We start from the raw sequence: 11,052 nt of genomic DNA on the forward strand, positions 1-11,052 counted from the left end.
TGGTGTTCGGTGAGTGGAGAACGAGTGTGGAGAAGGAGAGTTAAAATAAGAACGGAAGAACGTAAATATAAAGTAAATAGTGTTTTCACTCACCGTGTTTGTTCGTCCCTGTTTGTTAGTGTCTGTCCGTTTTGTCTACCTGTTTATTTTGGCGTGAAGTGCCGTGTCCCGTGTTTTGTGCTGTTTTCAACCCTTTTATTTGTTAATAAACGCTGAGTGCAGCCATTGCACTCAGCTCATCATCAACCACTGTCTTTGTTTTGAATTCCTGTCTGGTCTGACGCCACCCACTCTGGCCGTCTTTGTGACAGATGGGCATCAATATTTTCCCCTTAAACTGGCCACAAGGAAATCAGAGGAGAAGTGATATCAGTTTCAAAAGGCAGTACCAAGCTGCTGAATGATCAAGCTCATTGAAGACCCAGCTGTCTTTTTAGTACTTGGTTTTCATAGTCTCATGGCCTATTGTTGCTACCAACTTTATACTATGCATTGTTGCAGCTTTATTTTTAAATTAAAAAACATGTTTTCATATTTCAGATTTTCTGGCTCATTCTTTTCTGTGTTATAACCTGGGAGGCTAGAAAAGTCTCTCTCTGTTTTAGTCAAACAGAGAAAACACACCACAAAAGGTAATTAAGGAGAATTCCTTTGACAGCAAAGTACTCTGTAATCAGTTTCAGTGATGAGCAGTGAGATAAACAGAGGCTAAAAAGCAACTAGAAGGAGGGCATCATTTCAGTGTTTTAATGTCTGGTTAAGATTGATTGATTTTTATTTGCACATTTAAAATATTTCCCTTGACTAAGATCCAGATACATCCTGTTTTCCAAGATTTCCAGGAAGAACAACAAAACACATCCAAACATGCTTTTCATGTATGTACTAGGGCAGCAGTGTGGAGTAGTGGTTAGGGCTCTGGACTCCTAACCAGAGGGTTGTGGGTTCAATCCTTGGTGAGGGACACTGCTGTTGTACCCTTGAGCAAGGTACTTTACCTAGATTGCTCCAGTAAAAACCCAACTGTTTAAATGGGTAATTGTATGTAAAAATAATGTGATAACTGTATAATGTGAAATAATGTATAACGTGATATCTTGTAACAATTGTAAATTGCTCTGGATAAGGGTGTCTGCTAAGAAATAAATAATAGAATGAACTTGGCCTACAGCTGCAGTGCAGTCATATGCAAGCGATTACTTTAGGGCTGATTCAGTATATGGCAATATTAACCAATTATCGCAGCATGTAGCTGTTTTAACCATCTGTACCAAATATATATTTAACATTTAAAAAAAAACAGCTTCACAGAGGAGAAATGAAACTGTTCAGATACGTTGTTCTGATTATGATCTTAATACCAAATGTCTCTGTGATGTTATCAGTAACTCTTGCTATATAGAACAGTATATGTGGTATTTGGTGCACAATAAGCCCTGTAATATACCATGTCATTTGCAGGTACAGTATAGCTCGTGGGAAGAGGGACAGTTTCAAGTTGACCCAGTTTAATTAGACCTTTCAGTACTGTTTGAAACCTTTGGGTTACTCTGATCTCTTTCAAAGCTTGGCCATATAAAACACAACGGTGTTCCAGCTATCAGGAGCAGTTGCCTTTTCTCCAGGGTGCACTGTCATAGATAAAAATCAGTTCCTGCCTTTGCACTGGTAAATACAAGAACGAATATGCTAAATACCACTCATGCTAGATGTTGTATATTTGTATTTGTTTGTATTTTGTTTTGACACTTATCATTAAAACATTTAACCTTTCCATAGTGTAGCTATTTTTTTGTAGGCTAACATTTTCTAACTCTTAATACATTTTGATTTGATAGATACATTAAGAAAATTAATTACCAGTTCGATGGGAGAAAAACAAATATGCACATTATTACAAACGTGATGCAAAGAAAAATTAACAAAGACATAATTATTCATTATAAGACCTATCTAATCTCCTAGCAATAAAGCAGCAGTATTTGGCTGAATACTTATTGGCGTGTACATTTTTTACATTTGTTAATTTTTATTTATTATAGCCCTGCAGGAGTGGGGTCTCATTGGAAAACAAACAAACAAAAAAACAATACATTTCACAAAAACTTTTTGAAAAACGTCTTCATAAAGAAAAAGGGATGTCTGTACAACACAGAAATGGATCAATTTAGAAACCATCTCTTTAAACTTCAAAAACACCCACGACTGAAAGAGAAAATTATACAAAGTGTAAACAAACAACAAAAGACAGCATTCATTAATAACTTTGGTATTCCACAACCCTCCTTTCCAGTAAAGTAATACTTCATGTATTACTCCTACTTTTTTGTGACAGAACCCCTTAAATGGAGTTTCATGATCCTTTTACCAAACAAACTATTGTAGCATATCAGACAACCATGCCAATAGTATTTTTCTATGGGAACCAGTGTGTATGCCCTTTCTTACGAGTTAGTCATTTCACTTATTTGACTATATAAAGTAACAACGCCTTGTATGTCTTTCATGCTGAACTTAAGCAATCTAATGGTGTGATTTTGTTCACTGCAGGTTCAGGCTATATTTACAAGAGAAGATTACAAGTGTGCTAATCATTTCAGGTAATGTTCAGCACAAGTTAACCTTCATTTAGGGCCAGCAGTTTGTCAAAATCAGTCATGTTACAGGAAATTATACTTAATCTGAGATCAATCTATTAAATGAGGCCTGCTGTAGGAAATACTCACTTTGAAAGTTGGTCTGTGTGCGTGTGTGTGGTGGTAGGGGGTTGGGGGGCTGGGTAATTCAACGTTTTGCTTCAGATGGGTGGCATAAAATATCTCTTTGAACAACTTCCAAGTTAAAAAAGGTCATGCACACTTTTTGTATTTGAAATACACTCTGTTCAGTATTTATTAAGAGAGGATTTGTTTTACAATTTCACAAAAAAACATTCAATTAGCACAATAAGTTTGCCCCCTCCCCCAAAGTTTCTTGTTACATTCTTTTTTTATTACGTTTAATGTTGATGAATCCTTTTGGATTCTAAGTACATCTGTTTACAGTTTTTCAAGCTAATTTGTATATTTTACTTTTCTTGCATGCATTTTGACAACAGTTTCAAAGGCTGTGTTAGAAATGCTGCACCGGTGTTCTAAACTGTGGGTCTGCAGGTTACTCGGTCGATATACACTCCAAGGTATTAATAGGACTGATATTTCATTGTGATAGCAGCTCGGCTCTCCTTCTCCTTAATCAACAGAGGTAGCCGTGCTACAATTAGAAACCTATAAAACTGGCACACATGACAAGCTGTCTTGAAAGCAGGTCAGGTCATTTCTCTAAATTTGAGAAGCCAAGCTGAGTGAACAGTAACAGTTTTTGTCTTTGGGGGCCCTCTAGTGCTCAGCTGAAGCAAACACATGCTGTTTCATCTTTCCTTGGTCTGTTTGGTTATAATCCAGTTGTAACCTAAAAAAAAAAAAAAAAAAACTATTTTAGAGACAAAAATAAATAAACGAGTAATACATATTTTAAACACTACAATACGAGTTGTAGTTAAGTTGCCCGAGTGCTATCCTTGCTTCATGTATGAAATACTTGAAAAAACATTGTTTTGACCACACGTAACTTGCAATAGCAGCACAATGAATTAGGAACACATAGTGCACAGCTGTCCTCCAGATACGCTACTACACTGGTGTGTGAAATGGATGACCACTGCGGAACAATACCATTCTACCAATGGCTCTTCTCTACCATTGTACACTAGCTGCCCTTGTGCTACCATTGCCTCTTAGTACATAATCAATGCACTATACACTGTTTCTGACACTGAGGTCTAAGATACATCTGGGAATGAGACAATGGTTTCAGTAATGATGCCTGCTCTGGGAAAGTAAAATTACAGTACAGTTTATATTAATATCTGAAAGCTATGCTGTGCTGTGCAGTAACCTGCAGTAACATTGACACACACTAGATGGCGCCAAGATAATAAGGCAGGCTATGCAAAAAAGCAGAGCTCTCTGTGTTTTAATTTGTATTACACTAGGGGGCAGTGTTTCTAAACTCCACTACACTCCTTAGTACTGCTGCCCTGACTGTGTTGTACACTAGGAGGCAGTGTTTCTCTGATTGTTATCAAACTCACATCAGTATTACAGTGAGGAGTGGGAATGTTAGTTGTTATTGGGAGGGGATGGGGGGGGGGGGAGGGGGGGGAGCGCATTAGATTAGATCCAGTAAACAGTTGTGGAACAGACACCCTGTGCAGTGATGAGAAGGAACAGCCTGGCTCCATATCAACTCAGTGAAGGGGTGAGAGAGTTGTCTAATGTGTAATTCCTGTTGCTCCAGTAGCATCTTGTAGTTTACTTTAATTCAGTTTTGCTTATTCAAATATTTATTCTGCAAAGCCCACTGAAACACGAGCTATGCATTTAGTATGATGTTGTACTGTGGGGGCAGGCAGACTACAAGTTTAAAACTGAAGCTGATAGGCTAAATTAATTAAATAAAGAACAGCGATACTGGGCCCTAGGAGTATAAAATTGGAATACACCACATTATAAACCCCAACTCACAATTAAATCTACTTTTTACAGTTCTAATTTTCTCCTATTACTAGTGAATACCAGTATGTAGCAAGGAAAGCATTTTATTATCTATCTATAAGACTTTATTTATAATCTGTTGCCTGTGAGCGCTGAACTAACCTGGGTGGCTAGAAGATCACAGAGCTTTCTCTGAAGTACCCTGAGCTGGATACTTGGAAAGCAGCTGAGTGGAGTTTCAGGGCTCCATCATTGGGTCACAGAGGCATTTTAGTTGTTTTTTTAAAGCCGCGGGATGTTGTAGCAAGGTTAGCTGGTTCAGATCCCATCATATCTGATATCTGCTCTCCTCCCTCACGAGCGACTGTTTGATACAGTATTTCATCAGGAACAGATGGACACAGATGGTGAAGATCGTTTTTTTTAAAACTCCAGTACTGTAACTGGAGAAGCTTATTCCAAAAACAATTAACTGTGTAGTCTCTGTGAGGGTATCTGTAGTGAAGAAGTTACAAACAAAAACGTCACATTGGTTTAGTTGAATGTTGTGTAGCTATACTTTTGCCATTGAATTAAGTTTCTTTTAGTATTACTAAATGCAGCACTAGTGAGTGTTAAATATTTATGTATGTATAGTTACTGTATACTATAGAAAATAGTATTTTTTGTTTGTTTTACTTTAAAATTGCGCCATACAGTATGTTCTATGCACAGGATGACACTGTACACTGTATAACATTTTGATAAATCTGTAACAGTATTTGGTTGATTTGTTATAGGCAATTTATAATAAATAAAATAAAATAAAATATTAAGTCCAATTTAGAATATTTAAGTGATTCTCAATAATTTGACTACAACGTTTTTGCCTTCTACAAGTACCCCTTTTTAAGGCAGGTGTGACTATTGTAATGTTGTTCTCATTTTCAGATCATTTGAAATAAGTACACACTGGTGTGTTGCAGATATTTTTCAAGAGGTGGCGATAATGTGTTCCACTCCTAATCTGTATAAAACGCTTTAAATGAATGAACATGTTCAAGACTGTTGAAGAAACCATCAACAGTGCAGAACAGATTCCTGAATATCAAACTACTAAATCCATCAAAACATTTACATTCAACACATACTTACAACTATAAATAATGTCAGGTTTAGACAAAAAAAGGCGTATGTTACTTATTTAAAAAACAAACAAACACATTAAGACACTTGGCTCAGAGGAAAAAATAAAGACTCACTCCCTTCTCTTAGGAACAAAGCTTGGCTTCCTGCCTGAGCATCGGTTTGTAAACAGAGTCCATGAACAGCTCCTTATTCCTCTGATGATTGGATGCACCGCACATTGCACAGGTCTCTTGACCGCTGTCATTCAGTTTACAAGAAAATGAGGCTGGCGACTGTTTTGAAGCTCCTGAAAGAATCCCAGACAGGAAGAGTGCGAGAGAGCTGTTGTCAGAGCAGGTCTCAGGAGAGAGTTGTGTAGCGAGGGGGGGAGAGCCGCACAGAGCCCTGCTCAGGGGATATGTACCAGTCAATCCTTTGGCTCATCTCAGTAACACGATGAGCTGAGACATAAACCTTTCACAATGCTAGGAGGCCACTGCACTCTGCACCTTAGGGGGTGCTTTACATGAGTCAAGCCACCTGCAGACCATTTTGTCTGCAGCAGATCTTTTCTAATATATTTGGCCATGCTTTATTTGATGTACGGTATTACTGTTTACAATGTTGTTCATTGTTGTTAACACTGGTCTATTGCCAAGCTGTTATTTATTCAATTTAATATAAGATATCACTGCAAGTTTATAAGGCAGGTTTTCATAATACCATCACCCCAGGCCAGACAGCCTCATTCATAAGTTTAACATATTTCATAGAGTGACAGTCAGAGAGGTTTGATATACAATTTGCAAGTGGTTTGGAAACACAGTGGTGTAAGTTTCTTTGTTTTGAATAATACAGCATTTTGAATACTGCATTTATACCATCGGAATGCCACTGCATTGTCGTTGAAGATCACGATTGCCTAATGCAGGACCAGCTCATCTGCCAAGGGTCAGTGTGTGCAGAAGGGACTGGGATGAGTTTACACAGCGCTGGTAATGTCAGAGAGAATGCAGTCCTTCTCAAGGACAGTGAACTCCAGGGTGTTGCCAGGCACTGAGTGGGATGATAAGCACCAGCAGTCAACCGGTATGTAATTAAACTGAAAAGGTTCTTCTGAGAAGACAAGGGGAGAATGGGACTTGCTGTAACAAGCAGATTCGTGTCAAAAGTCAACCATGAAGGCAATCATTTGGATGTCTGTTTATATGACATCATCATCATCATTAACATCTGTATCATGAGTAATGTTTCATGAACATTACACTTTTAAATACTCAGTTACAGCTTTGTGAAAAGGTTCTATTGTGTTTCTCTCGCTCTCTCTCTCTTGTCTGGTCTGCTATCACCAGGCTGTTGATGAATTAGTTCGCTTGTAGAACAATACAAACATCCGGGTTGTTTTACAGTACCTCTGTGGTTTCAGAGCTCTGCACCTCTTTCTGTGGTACAGCTTGAGTTTCATCATAAGCATCCTGAAAACATTTCACATGAGTTCCCTAGTTTCCAGACGCTCTAAAGGGAGACAGACACACACACCAGGGCCTGGCCTGAAACCAGCTATCCGAGACTCCCAGGGTAGCCTGTGGTAGGAGACCATTGTCAGGTAGAGTGGGCTTCCTGCTCAGGGAGCTGTGGTCGAGGTCACACGCAACTCAGAAACACATGGTGCACAACACATGTGACCGGAATAACTGGAGTATGCAAATCTACAGGCCAGGGGCACTTAGGGGCGTAGAACACTTCTGGTATCTGTTTATTAAATGTTTTAGTGTTTGGGGACTACGGCTATCACTATTAAAGAACACACGAGTGGTCATGTAGTAGTCCTGTATTCATTTATTTGCTTGATGCAAAAATATTAGGAGTAAGGGGGAGGGAGCTCCTGGGCTTCTAAATGCACTCAAATGTGGATTTCAAATCTGTTTCTAAGCAACATCGGCATATGAGCAAGGCTATCTCAGAAACAGTCTAGCTTTGATGAAAAGACAGTATGCATGGCCAGTTCTAATGCTATGCAAGTCTATACATGCTGTCGATGCAAGTCAAGGGGGTGATATACTTGTTCGGCATGCGTATAACTCACATAGTCTTTCAGTTTAGTATTTGCCTAGATAGCAAAATAGGTAATGTATTGTATTAAAGAAGTGGTACAACACATATAGAAATCCTCCATTCCTGCTTTCGGTGACAAAGGGTAATAATAAGGAAGTAATGTAAACCAAGTAAAGGTTCAGTGCTAATAGTGACAGATAGATGAACTACAGAGCTGAGTCTTGTGGATTTTGTAAAGGAGAGAAAACATGATCACTTTGTGTATACAGCGTGCAACAATCTCGTTTTTCTGACCACATCCTTCCTCTGGTGTGTGAGGGAACAAGGCAGCACATGGAAGTGATTATCCATGGAGAGGACTGCCAGCCCTCGATGAAGCTTCTCCCGCACATATGCTTCTATTTACAGTGCAGCAGGTTCTGAAGCTCTGGAGCAGGGCTGCCCTGACTGTCTTACACTAATGACTGCACTACACATCACAGGGAGGGAGGGTGAGTGAGAGAGAGAGAGAGAGAGAGAGAGAGAGAGAGAGAGAGAGAGAGAGAGAGAGAGAGAGAGAGAGAGAGAGAGAGAGAGAGAGAGAGAGAGAGAGAGAGAGAGAGAGAGAGAGAGAGAGAGAGAGAGAGCAGATTCTTACACAGAGAGCTGGGGTGGTGGAGGTTGAGACACTTTTTAATGATCATTTATTTATTATATTATTTATTTATCTATTTATGCAATTATTTATCAAGGACAGCCCAGGAGTCCAGTGCATTACCTAGACCAACCAAGACCATGTTACAGTACCACTGTGGTACTGTTCGTCAAAAGACACACTAGGTAAAGTCAAGTACACTTTGGCTAATGCTTTCATGGCTAATGCTTTCAATGGCATTTCTTATAGTTTTAATGTGTTTGAAGTTACTGTATGGATGAATTACCAATTGCCTGTACGATTGTAGTTGCACATTTATAGGATGCTTAGCCACTGGAGTGGAATCACTACATTGCTATTGAACATAATTTAAAAAGGGATTACATTTCTTTGGCTGGTGTAGAACTGAGGCACTGAAACATCAAGAGACATGCTTCTCCCCTACCCTGGGTCAACCTTAATTAATGGACTGCCCTCAGTTTTGAACCCAGGACCTACTGACCCCTAGACCAGCTCTGAAAATACTTCTTTCATTTTTATAATCTCTGATTTACTATGCATTTACTCCAGGACAGGGTTTGCTCAAGTTTTAAACACAAACATTGTACTAGAGCAAATTAATCCAATCCATCACGAGTAACAAAGATAGAGCACTGAACCAAATGAACAGGCATATTCATTTTACAACAAAAGCTGCTTTTGAAGGATACGACCAGTGTTGAGAAAAAATATTCTTAGACTGGCCATAACAGAGATCTCCAAATACAAAGTATTAATGGTGTGCTGGTCTGAATAATCTTTTTATTTTTTATTTTACTTTTTAAATGTAATTATTGTCTTTCTATTGATTTTTGTGAAAATCTTTGTTTTGGTGAATTAAAACGAATATACTTATTTATTATAGGCTATATTAATGCACTGTAGTATGCACACTGTACATACACTGGGTTGTTGAAATGCTGTGTATATCCTTTCTCCTTTTACTTCTTTTATATGACTAAGACCAAGCCCATTGACTTTTGTCCTGGACATTGGTTTTCATTGCATTTTTAAAATCTTCTTATTCCTACACAGTTGGCTATCCTGGGCTTTCCAATAATATCACATGTTTTTACTTCCCCATGGGCACAAATTCCATTTCCTGTACAAACAAAATGGCTTCTTTGTCAACAAGCACATTTTATGGAAGTCAAAAAGGTAAGTTTATTATAATATATGTATAAATTACTACTTTACATAATTATAATTGATTATAGTTCATTAACATTTAAGGAAGTATTTATTTAGTTTTTAGTGCAGTTTAACTAGATTAAATATTAATTACAAGTGATTTAGATAAATGTCCACTGTAGTAGACATGGGGTCACAAGTGTACATATTTTTACATATACTTCTTGTTAATTTAGCCTTAAATGTTATGTTATGTGAATCCCAATTTCCATTACAGTGCATATATATGCACTACATATGCATATATATATATATATATATATATATATATATATATATATATATATATATATATATATATATATATATATATATATATATATATATTTCATTGCATTAAAAACAATGCTTCATTTGTATTGGAGGCTGATCTTAATTGTACAAGGGTCAGCAACATCTATTTAGACTGGGCCTGGGGCCTTCGTTCACTGTAGGTGACGTTAATTAGGCCTTCCAGAATCTGTTGCTAAGATACACAGCCAATTAGTGTTAGTTGCTGAAGTAGGGATACTGTGAAGGGTTTCTGATAATTGTTATAAATGAGAGAGAGAGAGAGAGAGAGAGAGAGAGAGAGAGAGAGAGAGAGAGAGAGAGAGAGAGAGAGAGAGAGAGAGACTGGCACGCATGATTTCTTGAGCAGTCATATTTTTATCTTGATCTGAAAACAATCCTTGATTTATAAAGGCTACATGATACCATCGGAAGTAAAAAAAAATATATATTTAGACAAATGTTTCAACAACAACTCTTCAGTATGCAGTAAAAAGATCAGACTGGAGAGGACGATAGGTTGACAGAATGAATCTCCCCATCCACGCAATCATATTTACTCAAAGAGCCAGATTTCCACTCCACACATATACCAACTATATAAATGTAGCAGTCTGGTTGACTTCTATAGTTATTTCTACAAAGCCACAAACACCACTCATGTTATACTTATCTCCATATTCAAGTAATGACCAAGACCAACACAGCATAGCATCAGAGGTCAGACCACATCAGAAACTGAGATTAAATATCTGGGACACTTAAAGCAGGCTGTTATCTCATAACCCTTTGGCTCAGGAATGAGTTCATTGCAGGGTTGACTTACCAGTTCCTGCTGGTAAAGGGTTATGTCAGCACACACAGAAGTATGGCGGACTTGAAACATTTCATACCTGCAGTCAGGTGTACCAAACAAAGACCAGCACAGAAAACAGTATATCCCGAACTGCCTCAATAATGGATTTGAATGAAAACCTATTTTGACATCAGCCACAGTTTAGGACCACTGCTCCTATCCCATCATGCCTGAGTAAAGTTATAAAAATATGTACATTTCTAAAAATAGAAACAACAGACACTTTTCTGCTGTGAAATTTTACTTTTAGGTCCCAGAATGCCAGTTGCAATTATAGGTGCTGTATTCAGACAGAGCTCCCATTCAAATGTTCCATTTAGGTGGGTCCATGTTTGTCAGATATATAATAATGTATATGTGACTGT

The 11,052-nt window shown here is 37.9% G+C and overlaps 1 long non-coding RNA gene across 1 annotated transcript; it reads right to left on the reverse strand.

Moving 5' to 3' along the window:
* Positions 1-2,796: 2,796 nt before the first annotated feature.
* On the reverse strand, positions 2,797-6,027 carry LOC131701723 (uncharacterized). Its single transcript, XR_009308971.1, has 3 exons — positions 5,777-6,027; positions 4,698-5,030; positions 2,797-3,450 (listed from the first exon to the last, which is right to left on the reverse strand). It is a non-coding gene; the product is annotated as an uncharacterized LOC131701723 (long non-coding RNA).
* Positions 6,028-11,052: the final 5,025 nt, after the last annotated feature.

The sequence above is a fragment of the Acipenser ruthenus genome, chromosome 26, assembly GCF_902713425.1.
Source record: "Acipenser ruthenus chromosome 26, fAciRut3.2 maternal haplotype, whole genome shotgun sequence".
Taxonomy (NCBI): Eukaryota; Metazoa; Chordata; class Actinopteri; order Acipenseriformes; family Acipenseridae; genus Acipenser; species Acipenser ruthenus.